This window comes from Rhinolophus sinicus, chromosome 5, assembly GCF_057876585.1.
Source record: "Rhinolophus sinicus isolate RSI-liver-muscle chromosome 5, RSI-T2T, whole genome shotgun sequence".
Lineage (NCBI taxonomy): Eukaryota > Metazoa > Chordata > Mammalia > Chiroptera > Rhinolophidae > Rhinolophus > Rhinolophus sinicus.
This window is the reverse complement of record NC_142505.1, coordinates 62911373-62938110: the sequence shown is the minus strand read 5'-3', so window position 1 is coordinate 62938110 and position 26738 is coordinate 62911373. Positions and strand designations below refer to the sequence as shown.

Genomic DNA, 26738 nt, shown 5'->3' with positions numbered 1-26738 from the left:
GAGTAACTGGCCTGTAAACAAACTGCCTGGGTGATTCTTCTGCATATCCGAGAGCCACTCCTCCAGAAGACTCTCCCAGCGCTCCCTGCAAAGCATACCTAGAGCCAGGCCTCAGAGGAGCCAGAACCTCGGCAGGCATCTCCCTAGCTCTGCAGGAGCTTCCTTCCTGGTTTCCCTGCTTGTGACTTGACTTACCCTCTTGGCTTACACATGTCTCCCGCAGTCCTAAACCCTGCAGCTCTCACAGCTAGCTATCTCAGCCTCATATTGATCCCAAACACCTGCATTGATCCCTCTTGGGTCAGGGGTCACCCTCGCTCCAGCGAGCTGTGGCCCAGGGGATGAAAGGGTAGGTGGCACCCAAAGTCACTTTCTCTGCCACAACTTCGGACAGGTGGTTTTTTTTAAGGAAAAGAATAGTGGTTGGGAGAAATGGTCATGTCTAGTGCAATGTCCTATGGGCCTTTGCCTTTCTCCTGTTCTCTCGTTTACTATATATAATATCGTAGTTGGCAGTATACTTCTCAGTATCCATCTTTAGATTGGGAGAAATTTTAGGACAAGATCACCAGCTTATCCACTCTTATATTCTCAGAATGTACCAGGGTGCTTGTCACCAAGAAGGGACTCAGTAAATACTTACTGGATGATGATTGACCAGCTATGTCACTACAAATGTATAGGAGCACATGATTCTATTACTTTTTAAATGTTTTAAATCAATTTTATTGAAGCATCATTTACACACAATAAAACACACTGACTTTAAGTGGATAGTGTGATGAGTTTGACAAATGTATGTACCAGTGTGACTATGTGCCAATAAAGATATGGAACAATTTCATCACCCGAAAGTCTCCTCTCACAAGGGGCCACTTTTAATTCTTGTAAACATGCTCAGGTAAGGATTAGTCCAGGCTCATTTTCTGGTGGTGGTTCTCAGAGTATGCATATGCCCTCTGAAACGGCACCATCATCTCCTGGGACCTTGTTAGAATGCGCATTCTTGAGCCCTACTCCTAACATACAGAATCAGAAACTCCTGGGGTGGAGTCCAGCAATCTGCATTTTAACGAGCCTTCCGGAGATGTTGACAAATTCTTAAGTATGAAAACCACTGCACTAGATCAAGTGGTATTTATTTCTTAAAGGTGGATAGCTGGAGTGAAGCCAGATGGATGACAGAGGCACTTGAGGGCCTGCCCTGGAATTGAAAGGAGACTTGAAGACAGTGTGAGCTGATAAGTGTTTTCTGAAGAAAAGGCTAGGTGGGGCCCTGAGGATGGATCTGACAGCAGAAGGCTGGAGATGGGAAGGTTGACCCTGTGGCATGGCTCTGGAAGATCCCATTGTCACTGCAGATGTATAGGAGAGCATGACTCCCTTACTTGGGGCCCTTGATGGTTTTGGACTCCTAATTGGGCTTCGAAAGGACATTATCTTATGATGAGATTTGATGGCCAGGCAGTTTCCTCCCCTTTTGAAAGATTCCGGTCATGTCTGTTAGCCTAATGCCACTGTCATTATAAACTTTCCCTCCTCTATTCAACTCTTCCTAGCCTTTATAATGTCCATTTTAAAATATTTCTGTGTATGACTTGGTACTCTTTCTGCAAGGTTGCTGGGCTGAACAAATCAACCTGACATCGGGTAGTAGCTGAGCAGGTCATCACAGAGGAAAAATAGAATGAAGGGAGTGTGTCGTGTTACTGTATCCTGCTTGAAGAAACAACAAGAAACACATACTTATAAATTCTAGCTTCAGGAATGATGTTGTTTGATGTATAGACTTGGTTGATGAATAGATTATGAGGGAGGGGTGGGATGGAAGTATGTCAGCATTTCAGAGAGAAATAGGGGCAGAGCAAATAGATGTTAAGAAAGGAAATTCAAAGCTTGGAAATAAAACAGAAAAGATTACTGTATGTGTTGTCAACACAATACTAGATCATTGTCCAATCAAGCCCATCCAGGGATCATCTAGGTCTTTAGCAGAGGGTAATTTTGATTCATGATTGACTATTGATTAGAGCCCAGAATCCTTAAAGTGAAGTGATAACTGGTAGGAAACTGATAAGATCCAAATTAGTTCTGCCTAGTAGAGATTATATTAGTTTCCTATTGGTGCTGTTAACAAATTACCACAAATTTAGTGCCTTAACAAAACAAAAGTTTATTATCTTACAATTCCAGAGGTCAGAGTTCTAAATGGGTTTATCTGGGCTAACATCAAGATGTTAGGGCTACTTTTCTTTTGTAGGTTCTAGGGAAGAATCCAGTCCCTTGTATTTTCCAGCTTCTAGAAGCTGCCTACATTTCTTGGCTCTTGGCCCCTTTCTCCATCTTTAAAGACAGCATCTTCCAATTTCTTCCTGACTCTGAACCTCTTGTCTTTCTCTTTGTCATATAAGGACCCCTTGTGATTACATTGGGCCCACCTGGATAATCCAGAATAATCTCTCCATCACAAGATCCTTAATCACATTTGCAAATTCCAGGGATCACAATGTGGACATCTTTAGGGGTCCATTTTTCTGCTAACCACAAAGCTACATATGATTTCCTTCATGACAGAAGTTAACCCCTATTATGGTTTAATGCACTGTATGACATTAAGCTTTTTTGTACCTAATTTAGCTGTCTTCAACATTAGTTTTTTAATATAAATGTATGTATACGAGTATGTATGCATATATATGTATAGTGTATACATATGTGTATATATATGCATTGTATATACCAGGGGTGCCAAAAAAATGTATACACATGACTTGTATTCATCTTTTGTTATTGGTATATGTTGAGTATTACAATTTTAATACACGTTTTTCCTTTTTTAAAATGTGTATATATTTTTTGGCACCCTCTGTACATATGTACATGAGGAAGGCAAGAGGGTCAGAGTCAGATATATGTGTGTATGTGTGTGTCTGTGTGTGTGTATGCAGCAGTTTTTTGTATTATCCTTTGAACTATTTTTGTCATCCTGTGCTTCCCTCATTAATTAAATAAAATTTTTTTGATACATGTTCTCTATAAATTTGTAAAGGAATTGTGTTTTTCATATTTTGAGATACTTGACCACAGTAATGGGGATATGTCAAAGGGACACAGCAGCCAACTGAAAGAACTCCCAATGGCCAAAGCTAGAACAATTTGAACAACAAAATAAATAAAGTAGTATTGGATTATAACCCAAAGTATAAAATACCCATGAGGCAGTGATGTAACCACATGATTGAATAAGACATCTCTCACTCAGATCCTCTACTCAACAACAACAATTTGGAATCCATCCACAGACAAAAGTGCTTTTGAGGGAGCTGTGGGATACAGCACCATATACCAAGTGACCTGGGAGGAGTCTTGCCCAGATGGTTTCCCTGGTTAATTCTAACAAACATTTAAAGAAGAATTAGTGCCAATCCTGCTCAAACTCTTCCAAGAAACAAAAGAAGGGAGAAAACGCTCAAACTCATTTTACAAAGCCAGCATTACCCTGATACCAAAGCCAAATAAGGACAAGACAAGGAAAGAAAACTATACAGATATCTTTGGTGAATACAGATGCAAACATTCCCATCAAAATATCAGCAAACTGAATTCAACAGCACATTACAAAGCTTATACCCCATGGTCAAGTAGGATTATCCCAAGCATGCAAGGATGGTTAAACATCTGCAAATCAATAAATGTGATACACCACATTAATCAAATAAAAGATAAAAATCATGTGATCATCTCAATAGATACAGAAAAATCATCTGACAAAATACAGCATCCTTTCATGATAAAAACTGAACAAATTGAGTATAGAAGGAACATGCCTCAGTGCATAAAAGGCCATATATGACAAGCCCCCAGCTAACATCATACTCAGTGGTAAAATGTTGAAAACTTTTTCTCTAAGATCAAGAACAAGAAAAGGTTGCCCACTCTCATCACTCTCATTCAACATAGTACTAGAAGTTCTAGCTGGAGCAGTCAGGCAAGAAGAAGAAGTAAAAGGCATCCAGATCAGAAAAGAAGACATAAAATTGTCTTTATTTGCAAATGATATGATTTTATATATAGAAAATTTTTAAAATTCTACCAAAAAACTTAAAATTAATCAACAAATCCAGTAAAGTAGCAGGATTCAAAATCAGCACACAGAAATGAATTGTGTTTCTATGCATTAACAGCAAAGTATCTGAAAAATAAATTTAAAAAAATCCCATTGACAATAGCATCATAAGCAACAAAATACTTAGGAATAAATTTAACCAAGGAGATGAATAAATTTAACCAAGATGTAATTGAAAACTATAAGATTTTCATGAAATAAATTGAAGAAGACACAAATAAATTGGAAAGATATCCCATGTTCATGGATCAGAAGAAATAATATTATTAATATGTCCGTACTACCCAAACCATCTATAGATTTAATGCAATCTCTATCAAAATTTCAATGGCATCTTTTCACAGAAGTAGAAAAAAACTTGCTAAAATTCATATGGAACCACAAAAGATCCCATATATAGCCAAAGCAATCCTGAGAAAGAATGAAGCTGGAGGTATCATACTTTCTGATTTCAAACGATATTGCTAATCTATAGTAATCAAAATGGTATGGTAGTGGCATAAAAACAGATATACAGCCCAATGGAACAGAATCAAAAGCCCAGAAATAAACCCTCCCACTTATACAGTGAACTAATATTTGACAAGGGAGCCAAGACTACTCAATGGATAAAAGATAGTCCCTTTAATAAATTGTATTGAGAATACTGGATAATCACATGCAGGAGAATGAAATTGGACCCCTATTTAACACCACTCACAAAAATTAACTTGACATGGATTAAAGACTCAAACATAAAACCTGAAACTATAAAAACTCATAGAAGAAAACATAGGGAAAAAAGCTCTTTGACATTCTTCTTGGCAATAACATTTTTTGAATATATCATCAAAAATACAAACAATAAAAGCAAAAGTAAATAAATGGGTCCACATCAAACAAAAAAACTTCTGCACAGCAAAAGAAACAACAAAATGAAAAGGCAACCTATGGAATGGGAGAAAATATTTGCAAATAGTATATTGGATAAGGAGTTAATATCCCAAAAATATAAGGAGCTCTTACAACTGAATTGCAAAAACAAAAAGAAAAAAAATCCAAACTTGATCCAATTTAAAAAATGGACAGAAGACCTGAATAGACATTTTTCCAAAGAACACATACAGATGGTGAACAGGTACGTGAAAAGATGCTCAGCATCATTAGTCATTAGGGAAATGCAAATCAAAACCACAGTGAGACATCACCTTACAGCTGTAATGGCTGTTATCAAAAAGACAAGAGATTGGCAAGGATATGGAGAAAAGGGAACACTTAAGTGCACTGTTAGGTGGGAATGTGAATTGGTACAGCCACTATGTAAAACAGTGTGAAAGTTCGTCACAAATTTAATAATAGAACTACCATAAAATCCAGCAATTTCAAATCTGGGTATACATCCAAAGGAAATGAAATCAGGTTCTCGAAGAGATAACTGCATTCCAATGTTTATTTAAGTACTATTTACAATAGCTAAGATATGGAAACAACCTAAGTGTCCATCAATAGATGAATGGATAAAGAAGAAAACATATGTGAATATTATTCAGCCATGAGAAAGAAGAACATTGTGACATTTGTTGTGACAACAGGATGTGTCTTGAGGGCATCATGCTAAGTGACATAAGTCAGACAAAGAAAGACAAATACTGTAGTATATCACTTATATGTGGAATCGAAAGAAGCCCAAATTATAGAAACATAGAGTAGAATGGTGGTTGCCAAGGGCTGAAGGTGGGTAGTGGAAATAGGGAGATGTTGGTCAAAGGGCATGCTTTCCAGTTATAAGATGAGTAAGTTCTGAGGATCTAAGATACAGCATGGTGATTATAGTTAACAATAGTGTTTTATATACATGAAAGAAAGTGAAAAATTTTCTAACCACAAAAAAGAAATGGTAATTATGTGAGATAATGGAGGTGTTAACTAACCCTCCTGTGGTAATTATTTTGCAATACATAAGTGTATCAAATCATCCCATTTGTACAATGTTATATGTCAATTAAATTTACACAATGTTATATGTCAGTTATAGCTCAATAAAGCTGGAAAAAATGAAATACCCGTGAGTCCAAACTGATAGGAATAAATGACTAAGTAAATAAATAGGGGAGAATTGATAAATCTCCCTTGCAAAAAATTCTAAATAATTCATAGATACTCCACCCTCAAAGAGCGAGCATAACTCCCCACTTTTTAAGGGTTGGCTGCACACAGTGACCTTTTTTCTTAAGAGTATAGTAGGGAAAGGAGAGGAAGAGAGTAACTACAGTGGAGCAACATTACCTCAGCTAGATAATAAAGGTCAACACCAATAGTAATAAGGTTTTTTGATAGTATGAACCCTTGATATGATGTGATAATAATGACATTTTGTCTCTGTGGTCTTCCTTCCAATACAACCCCAGTCTAGTCATGATAAAAACATCAGACAAACATCAATTGAGGAACAATGTACCAAATGCCTGTCCAGTACTCAATACTGTCAAGGTCATCAACACAAGGAAAGTCTGAGAAACTGTTACAGCCAAGAGGAGTCTAAGGGAACATGACAACTAAATGTAAAGTGGCATCCCAGATGGAAAACTAAACAGAAAATGGACATTAGGTAAAAACTAAGAAAATGTGAATAAAGTATGGGCTTTGTTAATAAAAATTATGTATCAATATTGGTTCATTAATTATAACAATGTACCATAATAATAATATAAGAAGCTAATAGGGACATTTGGTATGGGGTATATGGGAACTCTGTACTATATTCATATTTTTTTCTGTAATGCTAAACTATTCTAGAAGAAAATAATGTTTAAAAAATTATATTTCACTCAGATGATCATTTCTTTTTTCCAGCTACTCTAGGTGAATTTAAGCCTCACCTTTTAAAAGTTAGATGACCTTTGTTTCCCTCTCTTTTCCTTTCATAGTTTGCTGCAATAACATTTCCCAATTTTATTTTATTAGTTCCTCCCAAAATAATTTTAGAGGTTGCAAATTGGTAACTTCAGGGCCAAATACAACTGGCAAACATATTGATTGGCTGTGTTCTTTGAACCAGGCATTGCTTTAAGAGGTAGGTGTCATGCCAGATCATACAAGCACTTTAGCGCTTGATTTTTTTTTTTATTTTTTTTTTACTCTAGAGCCACAACAAATTTCTAACTTGCCTAGCTCTCAAAGATATTTGAGTTGGCAGCTCCTGGATAAAAGCTATGTGAAGACAGTCTCTATAGTCTAAGTATCTACAGCATAAGTCAAAATTTAAAAAAAAAAAGATTCTGTATCACATACCATAAATTTAATCCTTTTAAAATATCCAATTCAGTGTTTTGTTTTGTTTGTTTGATTTTTCAGTATGTTCACAACATTGGACAATCATCACTACTGTCTGATTCCAGAACATTTACATCACCCCAGAAAGGAAACTTGTACACATCACAATCTTTCTTCTTCCAGCCCTGGCAATTAATCTACTTTCCGTCTCTATAGATCTGCCTATTGTGGACATTCCATATAAATGGTGTCATAAGATATGTAGCCCTGTGTGTCTGGCTTCTTTCATTTAGCTTAATGTTTTCAAGGTTCATTCATGTTGTAACATGTAGTAGTACTTTATTCCTTTTTATGGCTGGATAAGATTCCATTTTGTAGATAAACCATATTTTGTTTACACATTCATTCATTGATGGATATTTGGATTTTTCCACTTTTTGACAACTAGGAATAAGCTGCTCTGAACATCCATGTACAGGTCTTTGTTTGAATATGTGTTTCCAGATCTCTTGAGTATACTCGTATACCTAGGAGTGGGATCACTGGGTCATACATTAACTCTGTGTTTAACATCTTCAGTAATTATTAGACTGTTTTCCAATGTGACTGAACCATTTTACGTTCCCAAGAGCACTGGGGGTTCCAAATTTTCCATGAACACTTGTTATTTTCTGTCTATTTTATTGTAGCCATTTAGTGTGTGTGAAGTGTGATCTCATTGTGGTTTTGATTTATGTTTCCCTAATGAGTAGTGATGCTGAGCATCTTTTCATGTGATTATTGCCCATTGGTATATCTTCTTTGGAGAAACGTCAATTCAAATCCTTTGCCCATTTTTAATTGGGTTACTTGTCTTTTTAATGATGAGCTGTAAGTGTTCTTTATTTATTTTGGATACTAGACTCCTATGAGGTATATGATTTTCCAGTATTTCTCCCAGTCATTGGATTGTTTTTATTCTTTTTTTTTTTTTTTTTTTTTTTACTTTCTTGATAGTGTTTTTTGAAACACAAAGTTTTTAATTTGGATGAAATCAGTTTTACCCATGTTTTCTTTGGTTGTTTGGGCTTTAGATGTCATATCTAAGAAATTAGGGATCAATTCAAGGTCACAAAGATACACCACTATGTTTTCTTTTAATAGTTTCATACTTTTAACTCTTACCTTTAGATCTTTGAGTAATTGTTGTATATCACATGAAATAATGTTATCAATTCATTCTTTAGCATGCAAATATCCAGTTTTCCTGACACCATTTGTTGAAAAGACTATTCTTTCTCCATTGAATTATCTTGACACCCTTGCCAAATATCAATTGACTATAGCTATATTGGTTTATTTCAATTTCATTGCTATATATGTTTATGCTTATGTCAGTTCCACATAATCTTGACTACTGTAGTTTTGTAATGAGTTTTGAAATTAGGAAGTGTGAGCTTTCCAACCTTGTTCTTTATCAAGACTGTTTTAGCTATTCTGGGTCTCTTGACTTTCCATATCAATGGTAAGATGAGCTTCATTTCTGTAAAAAGAGACTCTGGTTTCTGATATTGATTGTAATGAATCTGTAGATCAATTTGGGGAGGTATTGCCATCTTAATATTAAGTCTTCCAATCTATGAACATAGGATGTCATTCCATTTACACAGGTCTTCATTAATTGCTTTCAACAATGTTTTGTTGTTTTCGGAGTACAACTCTTACACTTTGTTAAATTTATTCCTTAATTTTATTCTTTATGATGATATTATAAATAGAATTATTTTTCCAATTTAATTTTTGCATTACTCATTGCTAGTGTATAAAAATATATCTAATTTTTGTAGATTGATCTTATCTTGTATTCTGCAACCACACTGAATTTGTTTATTAGTTCTAACAGCTTTTTTTTTCATTCCTTAGGATTTTCTATGTACAAGATAATGACGTTTAAAAATAGAGATAGTTTTACTTCTTCCTTTCCAGTCTGAATGCCTTTTTTTGTGTCTTAGTATCCCTGGTTAGAACCTCCTACACAACATTGAATAGAAAAGATCAGAGCAGACATTCTATCTTGTTCCTGATCTCGGGGATTGCTTGTTTGTTTGTTTGTTTGTTTATATTTATTTTTCTTTGTTTCATCCTCTTAATTATTTTAAACTTTATTTATTTTGACATTCAGTATTATTTTATATTAGTTTCAGGAGTACTACATAATGGTTAGACATTTATATAATTTAAGAGGTGCTCTCCCTGATTAGTTTAGTAACAACCTGGCACTATGCATAGTTATTACCACATTATTGACTATATTCACTGTGCTTTAGTTTACTCCACATGACTATTTTGTAACTACCAATTTATACTTTTTAATCTCTTCACCTTTTTCACCCTGCCCCCCAGGCCCCTCCCATCTATCACTCTGATAAATCTAGTACCCATCTGACACCTTACATAGTTATTATAATATTATTGACTATATTCCTTATGCTGTACCCTACATTCCCATGTGCTTTGTAGCAACCAATTTGTACTTCTTAATCCCTTCCCATTTTACACTCACCCCCAGCCCCCTCTTATCTGGCAACCATCAAAATGTTCTCTTATCTATGAGTCTGTTTTTGTTTTGTTTTGTTTGTTTATTTTGTTCTTTAGATCCCACGTATAAGCAAAATCACATTGCATCTGTCTTTCTCTATCTGAAATACTCTACTCAGCACAACACCCTCCAGGTCCATCCATGCCCCAGCAAATGGCAAGAACCCATTCCCTTCCCTGGCTGAGTAATATTCCATTCTATATATGTACCACCTTCTCTTTATTCATTCTTCCATCGACAGATACCCATGCTGCCTCCACATCTTGGCCATTGTAAACAATGCTGCAATGAATATATGGATACACACATCCCTTTGAAGTAGTGTTTTGCATTTCTTAGGATAAATACCCAGAAGTGGGATAACTGAGTCCTTCTTTGTTTCTTGTTATACACTTTATTTTAAAGTCTATTTTGTCTGGTGTAAGTATTGCTACTTTAGCTTTTGTTTGTTTGTTTCCATTTTCATGAAATGTCTTTGTCCATCCCTTTACTTTCAGGGATGGAGCATTTAATCTATTTATTTTAAAGTAACTGTGGATTGATATGTAGTTATTGCCATTTTATTTTTCATATATATATGTACATATATATATGTATATGTGTGTGTGTGTGTGTGTGTGTGTGTGTGTGTAAAATTTTTGTCTTAAAGAAATCCCTCTGAGGTTCCTTGTAATACTGGTTTGATGGTGATGAACTCCTTTAGCTTTTTCTTGTCTGGGAAGCTCTTTATCTGTCCTTCAATTCTAAATGATAGCTTTGCTGGGTAGAGTACTCTTGGTTGTAGGTCCTTGCTTTTCATCACTTTGAATATTTCCTGCCAATCCCTTCTGGCCTGCGCATTGTTGTTGAGAAATTAGCTGACAGTCTTATGGGAGTTCCCTTGTAGGTAACTAACTCCTTTTCTCTTGGTGCTTTTAGGATTCTCTTTTTGTCTTTAACCTTTGGCATTTTAACTCTGATGTTTCTTGGTGTGGGCCTGTTTGGGTTTATCTTTTTTTGGACTCTCTGTGCTTCTTGGGCTTGTATATCTATTTTCTTTGCCAGGTGAGGGAAGTTTTCAGTCGTTATTTCTTCAAATATGTTTTCAATTATTTGCTCTCTTTCTTCTCCTTCTGACACTCCTATAATGCTAATGTTTAAATGCCTGATGTTGTCCCAGAGGCCCCTTAAACCATTCTCATTTTTTTGGATTCTTTTTTCTTTTTGTTGTTCTGATTGGGTATTTTCTGCTACATTATCTTCAGAATTGCTGATTCGGTCTTCTGCTTCATTTAATCTACTGCTGATTCCCTCTAATATATTTTTTTATTAGTTTCAGGTATACAAAGCAATGTAATATTTAGACACTTAAACCCTTCATAAAGTGATCCTGCCCCCCCCCCAAGCTACTACACCTCTGACATCTTATATAGCTGTTACAGTACCATTGACTATCTTCCCTATGTTGTACTCCATATCCCATGACTATATATACCTATATATTTAGTTATAATTGACATTCAATATTATTCTACTTCAGCTCTTCAGGTGTATAGTGCATTGGTCAGGCATCTACACACAGTCTATGACGTGATCCCCCTGATAAGTCCAGTGCCCATCTGGCACCTTACATGATCTTTACAACATTGTTGATTATATTCCCCATACTGTATTAACTATCAACTTATGTTTTTTAATGCCTTCACCTTTTTCACCCTGACCCCAACCCCATTCCCGTCTATCACCCTGATAGACCTAGTACCTATCTGGCACCATACCTAGTTATTACAATTATTGTCGACTATATTCCTTATGCTATAACCTACATCCCCGTGACTACTGTATAACACCCAATTTGTTCTTCTTAATTCCTTTTCCTTTCATCCATCTTTAACCCTCTCCCATCTTAAAGAAGTCCCTCGAAGAGTCCCTGTAATACTGGTTTGGTGGTGATGAACTCCTTCAGCTTTTTCTTGTCTGGGGAGCTCTTTATCTGTCCTTCAATTCTAAGTGACAGCTTTGCTGGGTAGAGCAATCTTGGTTGTATGTCATTGCTTTTCATCACTTGGAATATTTCCTGCCACTCCCTTCTTGCCTGCAAAGTTTCTGTTGAGACATAAGCTGATAATCTTATGGGGGCTCCCTTGTAGGTAACTAACTGCCTTTCTCTTGCTGCTTTTAAGATTCTCTCTTTGTATTTAACCTTTGGCATTTTAATTATGATGTGTCTTGGTGTTGGCGTCTTTGGGTTTATCTTGTTTGGGACTTTGTGCTTCCTGGGCTTGTATGTCCATTTCCTTCACCAGGTTAGGGAAGTTTTCTGTCATTATTTCTTTAAATAGGTTTTCAGTTCCTTGCTCTGTCTCTTCTCCTTCTTGTACCCCTATAATGTGAATGTCCGTATGCTTGATATTGTCCCAGAGACTCCTTAAACTCTCCTTAATTTTTTGGATTCTTTTTTCTTTTTGCTGTTCTGGTTGGGTGTTTTCTGCTACCTTATCTTCTCTATTGCTGGTTGGATCCTCTGCTTCCTCTAATCTACTGTTGATTCCCTGTAATATATTCTTCATTTCCGTTATTGTAGCCTTTATTTCTGACTGGTTCTTTTTTATGGTTTCCATCTCCATTTTTATGAGATCATTGAGCATTCTTATAACCAGTGTTTGGAACTCTGCATCTGATAGATTGCTTATCTCCGTTTCCCTTAGTTCTTTTTCTGGAGCTTTGTTCTGTTCTTTCATTTGGAGCATGTTTCTTTGTCTCCACATTTTGGCTGCCTCCCTATGTTTGTTTCTATGTAATACTTAGGGCTGATATGTCTTCTGGTCTTAGTAGAGTGGCCTTATGTAGTAGGTGTGGATTTCAGTCTCACAGTTTTTCTGGTCACCTGAGCCACGCACTCCAGGTGCATCCCTTGTGTGGGTTGTGTGTGCCCTCCTTCTGTAGTTGAGTGTTCGTTGATAATTGCACATCAGTGTGAGGGACTGACACTTGGACTCACTGGTTGTAAGGACTGGCCTTGACTTCAGTGGACGGGTTGTTGTTCAGGGGCTGATCCTACAGAGCAGGATCTGCCTCAGCAGGACTCTGGTGCCTGCCCAATCTGCCCCTTGGGTGTGTCATACTTGGAGATGGCTAGGTGATGCTCCAGCTCATTTTGAAGCTGGCCACTGGAGACACCAGCCCCAGGAACACTTTGGAGTGGATCCGCTGTAGATTTACTTCAGCTACAGCCCGCGCCCCACCTGGGGCCACCTAGTGGGAGCCAGAAAGAAATCCGCAGATGGCTGCCGCCCATGCTGTGCTTGGAAGTGTCTTGAGAGGCCAAACTGTGAACCAAGACAAGCTACCACTAGTACCAGCTTAGGGCTGCTCAGCCAGAGGTATAGGACATGCTCAAGCCAGATGCTGCTTGTTTGGGTTCCGTGAAACTTTGAGAGATCCTAGGAACATGCAGCTTGAGCCAAGGCAAGCAGTCTTCATGAAAAAACCACTGAAAGCAGTGTGCATATGCCCAAAAGTTGGGCAGGGCCAGGTCTCAATCACCAGGGCAGGGTGAACAAACAGCATAGACTCAGAAATGGTGGCCACCTGTGTTCGCACGCCAGGAAGGGGGAGGGCTCAACAAAGAAACAGTGGCCTCTGCCAGCTCCCTGTCCAGGAGAAAGCCGCCTCTCCAGCCCTCATCCCAAGCCAGACAACTCAACTCCCTACCGTTTGTCCCTGCTGTCTTTCCAGCTGCTGGAGCTCAGAGCAAGTGATTCCATTAGTGGCTAAGTCCACATGTGGTCCCTTAAGAGGAGTGGCTGTGAGTGCAGCCGCACTGTCTCAGTCAGTCACAATCTCAGCTGGTTTTCACAACGAAAAATTATGGGGACTTCTCTCCCCAGCACTGGAACCCTGGGCTGGGGTGGGGCTGGTATCTCTCGCTCCTTTAGGGGATGAGGGGGATCCCCACAGCCAAAATATCCCTTCTGATCTTTAATGGTCACACGTGGGTGTGGGACCAGCCCGTGCCGCGTCTCTGACCTTCCTACCAGTCTGGAGGAGGCTTCTTCTGCACGTCCTTAGTTGAAAGGCTTCAGGTCAGCTTGATTTTAGGCGATTCTCAATAATGGTTGTTTTGTAGATTAGTTGTAATTTTGATGCGGTTGTGAGAGAAGGTAAACACAGCATTTACCTACTGCACCATCTTGGTTGTCCCCCTCTAAAGAATTCTTCATTTCAGTTATTGTATTCTTCATTTCTGACTGGTTAATTTTTATGTTTTCTCTCTCCATTTTTATGTTTCCTATCTCTTTGTTGAAGTTCTCCCTGAGATCATTGAGCATTTTTATAATCAGTGTTTGGATCTCTGCATCTGATAGATTGCCTGTCTCTTTTTTTTTTAGTTCTTTTACTGGAGCTTTGTTCTTTTATCTGGGACATGTTTCTTTGTGTCCCCATTTTGGCTGCCTCCCTGTGTTTGTTTCTGTGTATGGCTGCTATGTTTCCCAGTCTTAGCAGAGTGACCTTATAAAGCAGGTGTGCTGTGGGGCTCAGTGGCACAGTCTCCCTAGTCACCACATATGTCCCTTTTGTCAGTTGTGTGTGCCCTCCTGTTGTAGTTGAGAGTTGATTGCTGTTTGCACATCAGTTGAGGAGATTGACCCTCAGGCTGTTCGGTTGTAAGGACTGGCTGTAACTTCAGTGGAGGAGATGTGTTCAGGGGCTGACCCTATAGAGCAAGATTCGCTGTAGCAGCGCTCTGGTGCCTGCCCAGTCTGCTCTGAGTGTGTCATCCTTGGAGGTGACCAGGTGATGCTCTGGCTGGGTCCAAAACTGGCCACTAGGCATGCCCATTTTGGTGTCTCCTGGGAGGGCCACCCCATGCCAACATTAGCTGCAGCCTGTGCCCTCTCTTGGCTACCTGGTGTGAGCCACAAAGCAATTCACAGATGGGTGTCGCCTGCACTGAGCTTCAAGGTGCCTCGAGCGAGAGGCCAGTCTGTCAACCAAGGCCAGCTGTCACTAGTGCTAGGCTTAGAGCTGCTCAGCCACAGATACAGGACATGCTGAAACCAGATGCTGCTTGTTTGGGTTTTGTGAACCTTTGAGAGATTTCAGGAAAGTCTGCAGCATGAGCTAAGACATGTTTGTATGGAAAAGCCACTGGAAGTGCCTTGGGTGTGTCCAAAAGGTGGGTGGGCAGGGTCTCAGGGTGGGCCGATGATAGATGATAGGTGATAGCCCTTTTGATATAGGCTCAGATATAGCATCTGCCTGTGTCTGCACGCAGGGAGGGAGAGGGCTCAACAAAGAAACAGTGACTTACACCAGCTCCTCTCGGATGAAAGCTGCCCCTGCAGCCCTTACCCTTAAATTAGACAATTAAGTCCCCCCCCAACCTCACCCCCTATGTCTCTGGCACCTTTGGAGCTGCTGCCCCAGTGCTGGAGCTCAGAGCAGGTGAGTCCTTCAGCAAGCAATTGTGGGCGTAGGCTCTTTAATAAGAGCTCCTGGGAGTGCAGCCGCTCTCTGTCTCACTCAGTCACAATCTCCACTGGTTTTCACAGCCAGAAGTTATGGGGACTTCTCTCCCCTGCATTGGAACCCTGGGCTGGGGAGCCTGATATGGAGTTGGGACCCTCCTTGCTCCTCTTGGGGGGAACCTCTGCAGCCGAGATATCCCTCCCAAGTTTTAATGGTCACAAGCAGGTTTGGAACCAATCCCATTCCGTGCCTCTGCCCTTCCTACCAGTCTCGAGGTGGCATCTTCTGTATGTCCGTAGTTGTAGGACTTCAGTTCAGCTAGACTTCAGGTGATTCTCAATGATGGTTGTTCTGTTATTTAGTTGTAATTGATGTGGTCTTTGGAGGAGGTAAGCACAGCATTTACCTACTTTGCCATCTTGACTGGGAAATCTTACTTTTTTAGTACATAGTATCTGACAGAGTACTTCTTAATAATTTTTGTGGCATGCATACTTTGAAAGATCTGATAAAATTTTGGTGCCAGTTCAAGAAAACTACAAACATGAATAAGTACATAATATTTTACCTACAATTTTAAGAGCCATCATAGCCCTAGTACAGTGCCAGGACTATTTCATAATTAGACATAGCACAGTGCCAGTAGACATTTCATAAAAACATGTCAAATGACTGGATTCACATGACATTTTAATAATAATATGAAGCATGTAAGCTGTGCTTTATCTTTTACAGTTTAGTTACTCAGATATTGGTAGCCTCATTTATGAAAAATTAAATATAGACCCCGAGTGATTGGTCACCAAGTTAGTGATGGAACTAACTCCCCAACACTCTTTCAGAGCACTGTTTTTATAGGAGCCTATACAACTTATACTCAGCCTCTTTTGCCTTTTTCTTTCTAGCGGCTTTTCTCTGATATATTTCGATTGTGGAGAAATATAGAATACTTATAATAAGAGCTAATAATTTTAGAGTGCTTATTATGTTTTAGTTATTATTATTATCATCCACATTTTTACAAATGAAGTTCAAAAGTTAAAATCCTACAGTGCCTGTATTTTCCTGGATTGTACTTATCATATTGAAAACATTTTTTTGAAGCTCACAAAGTAACTTGCCTAAGGTCACAAAGCTAATAAGAGTTGTAATCAGAACTCAAAGTCTAGCTGCCTGATTTCAGAGATGCAAAGCCTGAAGCCAGTCTTATTATTGCTGTTGTGTAGTGGTTATTACTATGGACTTTGGAATCTGAAAAACGGGGGTTCATACCCTAGCTCTGTTACTTATAAACTTCTGTGTGTCCTTGGTCTATAAATGTGATTATCTGCAGTTTCTTCATCTGTAAAATGAAGAGGATAGTTTCCTCAGTGGATTGTAGTGAGGTGGATAAAATGGGATAATGAATGTCAAGTTTATAGCTTGCTGCTTAAGGGCAGTACCTTCCTAGGGCAGACACAAGCCCCTGCTCCAAGGAATTGGTAAACTTAACATAGTGAAAGCATTTTGTAATCAGACACTTCTGCAGTGATATTTCTCAGCACACCCCATCTCACACTAAACTCTCACTGTTTTTTGAACTATTTCAAATTTGAACTATTTCAAATTCTCCAGAAGGCATCTTGCACTTTCTTGCTTCCAGACATTTGCCTGCAAGGCCCTTGCCTGTCTTTCTCTCTCATGTCATAGTTTAGGCAGCACTTATTCCAGAAAGCAATCCCTGACCATTCCTCTCTCCCATGCCTGGGATGAATAATACCGTGTTTCCCTGAAAATGAGACCTGGCTGGACAATCAGCTCTAATGTGTCTTTTGGAGCAAAAATTAGTATAAGACCCGGCCTTATTTTACTATAATACAAGATCGGGTCTTATATAATATAATAGAATATTTAATTTTTGCTCCAAAAGATGCATTAGAGCTGATTGTCTGGCTAGGTTTTATTTTCGGGGAAACACGGTACTTCTGTATGATTCCACAGCCCTTGCACTTTGCTGACTTCACGTATCTTATTGAATTGTAATTGTCTGTCTTCACAGTAGATTATAAGATTCCCAAGGTCAGGGACTGTGTTATGTTTTCTGTTGTATCCCCATTGCCTTGAACCATGTCTGACTTGGAGTGGGCACATAATAAATAAATAAGGAATAAATGAAGAAAGTGTCACTATGCCCTACTAACTGTGGATAAAATGGGATAAAATATAATCTCCCTCTTGTCCTTTTATTTGAATGAAGCTGTTAATACTTTAATTTTACACACACACACACACACACTCACTACAGATAAACTAGGGAAATATGAAAAAGATTGGTCAATAAATAATTGAGTGAGATTAATGTTAATGTCCTCATTGTGATACTATGCTATGGTTTTCCTCATAGCCTTTTTAAAAAATTGTGGTAAAAAATGCATAACATAAAGTTCACCATGTTAACCATTTTTAAGTGTATGGTTTAGTAAGGTATGTTTGACCCATGAACAATGCAAGGGTTAGAGGCACCAATTCAGTGCAGTTGAAAATCCATGTATAACTTTTAACTCCCCCAAAACTCTGTCATCCCCTGGTATGGATGCGGATTGGATCCTGGACCTGCCACAGATACCAAAATCCACAGATGCTCAAGTCCCGTATGTGAACAATGCATACAGCCGGTTCTCTGCATCCACAGATGTGAAACCCAGGGATATAAGGGTTGATTCTATATTTATTGGGACAAAAATCCACGTATATGTAGACCTGTGTAGTTCAAACCTATATTGTTCAAGAGTCTATTTACATCGTTGTGCAACCCATCTCCAGAACTTTTCCATCTTGCAAAACTAAAGTCTATACCTGTTTAACAACAACTCTCTATTCCCGCTTCTCTCAGTCTCTGGCAACCACCATTCTACTTTCTGTTATATTAATTTGACTACACTACATAAGTAAGTGAAATGATATAGAATTTATCTTTTTGTGACTAGCTTATTTCATTTAGCGTAATATCCTCAAAGTTCATCCATGTTTTAGCATATGACAGTATTTTCTTCCTTTTAAAGATTGAATAATATTCCATTATATATATATACCATATTTTGTTTATCCATTTGTGTCGATGAATATTAGGGTTGTTTGCACCTTTTGGCTATTGTGAATAGTGTTGCTATGCACATGGGTGTGAAAATATGTCTTCAAGACTCTGCTTTCAGTTTTTTTGGATATACACCCAGAGAGGGGATTGCTGGATACGATGGGGGATTGCTGGTAGTTTTATTTTTATTTTTTTTAAGGACCTGCCATACTGTTTTCCACAGCAGGTGCACTATTTTACAATCCCACCAGCAGAGCACAAGGGTTCTAATTTCTCCGCATGCTCGCCAACACTTGTTATTTTCTGTTTTATTGTTTTGTTTTGTTTTGTTTTGTTTTGTGCTAGCCATCCTATTGAATGTAAAGTGATACTTCATTGTGGTTTTGATCTGCATTATTCTGATGATTAATGATGTTAAGCATCTTTTCATGTGTTTGTTGGCCACTTGTGTATTATATTTGGAAAAATGTCTATTTAAATGCTTCGCCCATTTTTATATCACCTTGTTTGATTTTTTGTCGTTAGGTGGTAGGAAATCTTTGCATATTCTAGACATTAACCCCTTATCAGATTTGTGATTTACAAGTATTTTTCCCATTCCATAGGTTGCCTATTCACTGTTTTGATTGTGTCCTTTGACCACCAAAAATTTTTAAGTTTTATGTAGTCCCATTTCTTTTTTGCTTTTGTTGCCTGTGCTTTTGGTGTCACATCCAAGAAATCATTGTCAAGTCCAGTGTCATGAAGCATTTACCGTATGTTTTGATCTAGGAATTTTATAATTTGTGTTCTTATGTTTAGCTCTTTAATTTATTTTGAGGGATTTTTCTTTTTTGACATATAGTGTAAGATTAACCGCTCAACTGCATTCTTTTCCATATGTATAACCAGTTTTCCCAACATCATTTGTCAAAGAGACTCTCCTTTCCCAATTGAGTGGTCTTGGCATATATCAAGGGCTATTTCTGTGCTCTCTCCTATTTTATTAGTCTATATTTCTGCCTTTATGCTAGTACTACAATGTTTTGATTACTGTAGCTTTGTAATATGTCATGAAATCAGGAAATGAGCATTCTCCAACTTTGTTCTTCTATTTCAGATTATTATTATTATTATTATTATTATTATTTATTTTGGCCATTTGAAGTCCCTTGATATTTTACATGAATTTTAGGATGAATTTTCTTATTTCTGCAAAAATTTCCATTGGGATTTTGTTAGGGATGATGTTGAATCTGTAAATTGTTTTAGGTAATTTTGACATCCTAACAACATTAAGTCTTCAAATCCATGAACACAGGATGTCTTTCCATTAATTTGTGTGTTTTCATTTCTTCCTGCAATATTGTGAAGTTTTCAATGTATAAGTTCCTCACCTCTTAGGCTAAGTTTATTCTTAAGTATTTTTCTTTTTTATGATATTGTAAATGCAATTGTTTTGTTTTCTTAATTTCCCTTTTGGATTGTTCATTGTTAGTGTATGGAAATGTAACTGATTTTTTTTGTGTTGATTTTGTATCCTGAAACTTTGCTACATTTATTTCTAGTTCTAATAATTGTGCATTTGTATCTATGTTTATAATCTTTAAAGTTTTCTGTGTACAAGATTATCTGTGAACAGAGATCATTTTACTTTTTCCTTTTCAATTTGGACATCTTTTATTTCTTTTTCTTGCCTAATTGCTATGGCTAGGAGTTATAATACTATATTCACTAGAAGTGGCAAAAACGAGTATCCTTGTTTTGTTCCTAATCTTAGAGAAAATGCTTTATCTTTCACCATTGAGTATGATGTTAGCAGTGGGCTTTTCATATATGGCTTTATTATGTTGAGGTAGTCTCTTTGTATTTCTAGTTTGTTGAATGTTTTTTATCATGAAAGTGTGTTGGATCTTGTAAATTGCTTTTTCTGCATTGATTGAGTGTTTTTTGTCCTTCATCCTCTTAATGTGGTGTATTATTTTGATTGATTTTCACATGCTGAAACTTCCTTGCTTTCTAGGAATAAATCTTACTTGGTCATGGTGGAATAATACTTTTAATGTGCTGTTGGATTTGGTTTGCTAGTATTTTGTTGAGGTTTTTGCATCAATATTCATCAGGGATATTAGTCCATAGTTTTTTTGTAGTGTCTTCATCTGGCTTTACTATCAGCGTAATGGTGGCCTTGTAGAATGAGTTTAGAAGTGTTCTCCCCCTCTTTAATTGTTTTGGAGGAGTTTTGGTGAGAATTGGTGTTAATTGTTCTTTAAATGTTTGGCAGAATTATCTCCAGTGAAACTATCTGGTCCTGGGCCTTTCTTTGTTGTGAGGTTTTTGATTACTGATTCAATATCCTTACTATTTATTGGTCTGTTCAGATTTTCTATTTCTTTATGATTCAGTCTTGGTAGGTTTTGTGATTCTAGAAATTCATTCATTTCTTCTAGGTTATCCAATTTGTTGGCATACAGTTAATTGTTCATAGTAGTCTCTTATAATCCTTTTTATTTCTGTGGCATCAATTGTATTGCCTCCTCTTTCATTTCTGATTTTAATTATTTTAATCTCATCTCCTTTTTTGGTTAATCTAGCTAAAGACTTGACAATTTGTTTGATCTTTCAAAAACCGAAGTCTTAAGTTTCATTGATTTTTTTTTCCTGATGTTTTCTAGTTTAGTTATCTTTGCTCCAATCTTTATTATTGCTTTCCTTCTGTTTGTTATTATGGGTTTACTTTGTCCTTCTTTTTCTGTTCCTTGAAGTATAAACTTAAGGTTTTGATTTGAGATCTTTCTTCTTTTTTAAAATATAAGTTTTTATAACTATAAATTTCCCTCTTAATGTTTTAACTGCATTCCATAAGTTTCGGTATGTTGTGCTTTGTTTTCATATATCTCAATGTATTTTCTTAATTTCTTTTGTGATTTCTTCTTTGACCCATTATACCTTTTGTCCCTTTAATAACAGATCACTCCTCCATGTTTTATCTGGGCATGTAGGTGCCCAACTAACTAAAGACTACTTTCCCCAGACTACTTTTCAGGCAGATTTGTCCATACACCTCAGTTTAGGCTGATAGAAGGTTCTCTTCCCTTCTTCCCCCAGTCCCACTCACTGGTAGAGAATTGGAAAAATGGAAACATCTGCAGCAGCCATGTTGGAAGCCATGTGTGAAAGATGGCAGAGTCAACCCACTATCATGGATCTCTGTGTGGTCCTACAGATCAGAACTCTCTACCTGCCTTAGTCTACCTGCTTCTATTTAGACCATTACATAAAAGAGAAACACATGTTTATCTTAATTAAACGATTGTGTTTTGGAGTCAACTTGTCTAAGCTGCTTAGTCTGCACTATATTAATACTTTAGCTTTACCAAAACTGTTATATTGACCCAAGGAATTATGCAGTGTTGGATTTCTTCTTTTTTGTGTCCTTTTTTTTAAATAAAAAACATTAAACTAAATGAGTAAATAAATTCTTATGAAAAATTAAATGGGATCCGGGGCTACTTGGAACATTTTCTCTTAATTCAAGCACCATAGAATGCCTCACTATGGTTAGTAGAAATGGATATTTTAATTTTTCCTTTTAACTGGTCTTGCCTATCTCTGGACCTTCTTCCCTCCTCTTCTCTTCCATCCCATCCTCTCTTCTTCCTCCCCTCTCTTCCTGTCCCCTCCCCTCCCTTCCTCTCCTTCCTCCTCCTCCTCCTCTTCTTCCTCCTCTTCCTCCTCCTCCTCCTCCTCCTCCTCCTCCTCCTCCTCCTCCTCCTCCTCCTTCTCTTTCTCTCTCTCCTTTCTATCCTAGGAAAGTTACCTAAAGCTCTTCTCCTCCTCCTCCTCCTCCTCTTCCTTCTTTCTCCTCTTCCTCTTCCTCTTTTCTTTCTCCTTCTCCTTTTCCTTTTCCTTCTTTTTCTTCTCTCTCTCTGTCTCTCCTTTCTATTCTAGGACAATTACCTAAAGCTCTCTTCTTTTTTCTTCTTTTCTCTCCAGCTGGACACACCCTGTCCTGTGACCGGAGGATCTTTGCACGTGCTGGTATGTACCTTGAATGTTCTTCTCTCACTCTTGGCCTCATTGCCTTCTACTTGTACTCATCTCTCAGCTTTGTTAACACCTCCTCCCAAAAGTCCTCCTGACGCCTCAAACAAGGTTGTTTTCCTCTCTTATATTCTGTATTAGTCCAGGTCCTCTGAAAAGCAGATGCCAAGGGATTAGAAGTGCAAGGGATTTGTTAGGGGAAATGCTTATGCACTTTCAAGGCCAGGAGTGGGAGGAACAGGAGTAGACAGGCAGGGCCTTCAGACCACAATGCAGGTCTGAACCCTGTGAAAGGTGAAGGGGAAGGATGGTGAAGGTGCAGGAAGTGTTTCAGACTCGTGATCTCCAAGAACACTTTAGTGAGGCCAACGAGGTATCCTCAAGTGCAAGTTGCCCATCAGAGAAGTCTGGCCTTTCACACAGTGGGTCCCTCTGTGCTCAGCTATGGGCTGGAGGGAGCCTGAAGGACTAGGAGGAGCGGCAGCTTGGGCTGTCACTGAGCTATGCTCTCTGCAGTTGGAGATACAAGTGCATTGTCATTACCACCACGTATGTGCTCTGAGCCCTGTGTCTATGATTACATGGGCATGAGTGTCTATAGGAGTTCTGTATTCTTCATGCTCTTGCCGCTCTGTACTCCACAGTCCATCTGGGGGAGGACTGTGTGTTTTGCATGATAGCCATAGGGCCTAGCAGTGTCTGGCACATTCTTAAAATTAATTTATTCCTTGTACTTGGAAAGATGGTGTTTGTTCTAAGATATCTTTATGAGTTTAATAAAGTACTCCATTTATAAATGACCCCACATGTAAATAAAATGCTTTGTTGGTCTGCAGGGGAACAAAAGTGGTCAGATTTATAGATTGACTATAAAAATGTAGATGATTCTCCCATGTTCACTGCTTTGAAGTTAGGCAAAGAGGAAGTGTCAGAAAAGGGCAGGCATGAGACGTGGGAACTCTGACAGAACTGCCTGAAAATTCTTGATTTATCCTGTATGTTGACTTGGTAGTAGGTAACTGTGGGTGGTCTCGAAAGAGCTTTGCTTATAATGTAATGTGTGGGAGGTTAGGGACCCAAGTGCCAAGACTAAATGTGAGCTTGCCTACTTGTTCACCAACACCTTCTGCTTTCCTGGTGCCTCTGAGCTCATGTAGCCCTTCAATGTGTAAGCTTAAATGGGTAATTTACAAGTGCACTCATGGTTCTGGGTCTGTTTCCTCTGAGGGTGTATGTAATTAGTGTTTGGAAGTAGAATCCAGTTTGACCCTTGGTGTATAATTTCAGACATGCCTGAACTTGGTTTAAGTTTCTTCACCCCAAATGGAAACTGCTTTATTGTTTTAGCTGATAATATAAGTAATATTAAAGCAATTCAGCATCAAGGCAGATAAATAAAACAACACATCTGTAATTCCACCAGCATGAGAGGAATCTGATAAACATTTTGTTTTGAGATTTCTGGACTGACTTCTTTCTGATCCTCATTTGGCCATGGTTTCTAACACTATCATTTTATATAATGATATCATGTGTCTAATTTTTTAAGAATTCTAATCTGATAACAAAACTAGCTATTATTGTAATCAGTGTGCTACATACCTTATGGGGATTGTATCATTTAATCCCACAACCACCCCTTGAAGTAGGCAAAATCGTTTCACTCTTTATATAGAAGGAAAAAGGAGACTTGGGAGGTATTAATATTAGCAAAATAGAAAACTGACATTCTAACCTGGCCAGGTTCTCTCTGATTTGAGAGGAAAGAAGTTCTTTATATTTTATCATCTGACTGTATTTTAGGGATTGTTATAGGCTATTTATAAATCCTTCTGGAATAAAGTGTGCGATAAATCCCATAGAAACATACATATTTGAAGGGACTCAGGACCTTGCTATGTCAGTAAATACATGGTCTGCCCTTCTGTGACCCTGGAAGGAACCATTTGTCAAGGAATCCCTCTCCTCATTTACCTGACTTGTAATTTCAGGGTTTCATAAAGTGAGGACTTGAGTGTAATTACTCTGAATGCGCCATTTTAGGCAGTCATGACCTTTTACAAACTCTGATGCTTAGTAACCTAATCTTCTAGCATGTCTGGAATGTCTTGTGTGTTTGCTTAGTTATTTCCAAGCTCTCTAAGTAGACTGTCACCACTTCATGGCTGGTTAAGTATTGCTAGATAGATTTTAGCACTCTTGGTCTTCTAAGTGTGAGTGTTTCAAAGATGAGAGATGTTTCTGCGTAGCCACCTCTGTTTTCAGTCTGAGGTCTCCATTAGGTTTCTTCATTGACTGGCTGAAGTCTTTAGTGAGTCCAGAGCTATTACTTGAAGAATTGGCAAACTTAAATTCTTTTATCTTGCAAACAGTCAACAATGTGCTTTCTTTTATACACAATCAAGAGCATAAACTCACATTCACACGTGATTTTTAACTTAATTTCCAGTTTAACATTTAGAAGAAGAGGAGTATTGGCCAAATAAACGTGAATTTATCAAATTGTGGGGGGTGGGGTGGAGGGAGATCTAATCTATTGCCTCAATATTTTAAAGAATTATTCAAGAGTTTCAAACTCAAAATGCTGGTAAGGGCCAATAAGGCAGATTACTGAAGTGTGTAATCCAGGCTGAGTAGAAGCAATAGGGAGAGGTGGGGACTGGGACAAACCTGAAAGCCATGGCTCATTTGAATTATTATTATTTTTTTTTTTTGGTGCAGGGAAGAATGTTTCATATTTTAATAAGTCAAAAGTAGTCAATAATGCAGATTGACAGGTGGGGTAAGTTTTACATTTTTTATATGTCCTTTCCCTTAACATTTAAAAGTGTCAGAAAAATATTCCACATTTTGCTTATCCTAATACCATAGGTCAGATTTATAGATTGACTATAAAAATGTAGATGATTCTCCCATGTTCACTGCTTTGAAGTTAGGCAAAGAGGAAGTGTCAGAAAAGGGCAGGTATGAGACCTGGGCACTCTGACAGAGCTGCCTGAAAATTCTTGATTTATCCTGCATGTTGACTTGGTAGTAGGTAAATGTATAGAGCATATATATTTATAGTACTTTTGTAAACAGTTTTGTTAAAATTAAACAATTAGACTAACTTTTGAATTACTTTAGAAATAATATTATGTTGGCCAAACAATATGCAATGAGAGGTGCATTTGGACCAGAACTGGCTGCTGTTTGAAAATGTCTAGAGACCGGAATGGAAGATTAGTACAAGATAGGGAAACGTTTAAAGATCTGAGAAGTTTGACCACTGCATGCAAGTAGGTCTTTCCTTTTACTCCCTATGCTAGTACCCCCTTTATTCCTTTTTCTAGCACTTATCAGTCTCTGTAATTAGTTTACTTTTTATTTTTTTACTTGATTATAATCTATTTCTCTCTATCTAAGCTTTTAGCTACATGAAGGTTTATATTGTTGTGGTTGTAGCTACCAGCACGAGCCAGGGAAAGGCAAGTAACTGTCCTCATAGAAATGATTGAGAGGATGAAGCAAAGAGTGTGGTACGTCTTTTCGTCATGTGACGCGCCTTATTCATCTTGCTTCCCCCAGGACTTCGTGCAATATTAGTGATACAAGAATTATTTGTGGAATGAAATTGTTGGTAGTTACAAAAGAGTCATAGGGATGTAAAGTACATTATGGGGAAAAGATATTCAATGGCATTGTAAAAACTATAGTATCAGATGGGTACTAGACTTATCGGGGGATCACTTCATAAATTATATAAGTGTCTAACCCATATCATGCATACCTGAAATTAATATAAAATAATGTTAAATGTCACCTATAATTTAAAAAATAGTTATGGGATATAAAGTGCAGCATAGGGAATATAATCAATAATATTCTAATAACTATGTACAGTGTCAGATGGGTAATAGACTTATTGGGGTGATCACTTTGTGAAGTATATAAATGTCTAATGACAATGTGGTTTTGTACACCTGAAACTAATAATAAAAAAGGGGGGGGATTTTTGGTAATCATAGTTCACCACAGATGGTTAACCATACTGAGGTTGTTTACACAGGGGGAGGGGGCAAGGTTTAGAAATAGGTGTGGTAACTAGGTGGGGGGAGATGTATGGGCACTAGATCCAGCTCTGCAAGGAAGTTCAATAAGACAGAAACTAGAAAATAGTATTTTATGGATACTAAGAAGGCATGACTGGGAATCTGAGCAAGTTGTTGGCATCAGAAATAAAAAGAGAAAATCAA

At 37.8% G+C, this 26738-nt stretch overlaps 1 protein-coding gene across 3 annotated transcripts in view; it reads left to right on the top strand.

Moving 5' to 3' along the window:
• FRMD4B (FERM domain containing 4B) overlaps nt 1-26738 on the top strand; it is a 382714-nt gene that overhangs the window by 26126 nt on the left and 329850 nt on the right. For 2 of the 3 annotated variants that reach the window (XM_019711732.3, XM_074313265.2), the window contains exon 2: nt 22456-22500. The exons of the other annotated variant lie outside the window; for it this stretch is intronic. The gene's annotated coding sequence lies outside the window, so the exon portion shown is untranslated. The remainder of the gene's footprint in view (nt 1-22455; nt 22501-26738) is intronic. 3 annotated transcript variants of the gene reach the window in all.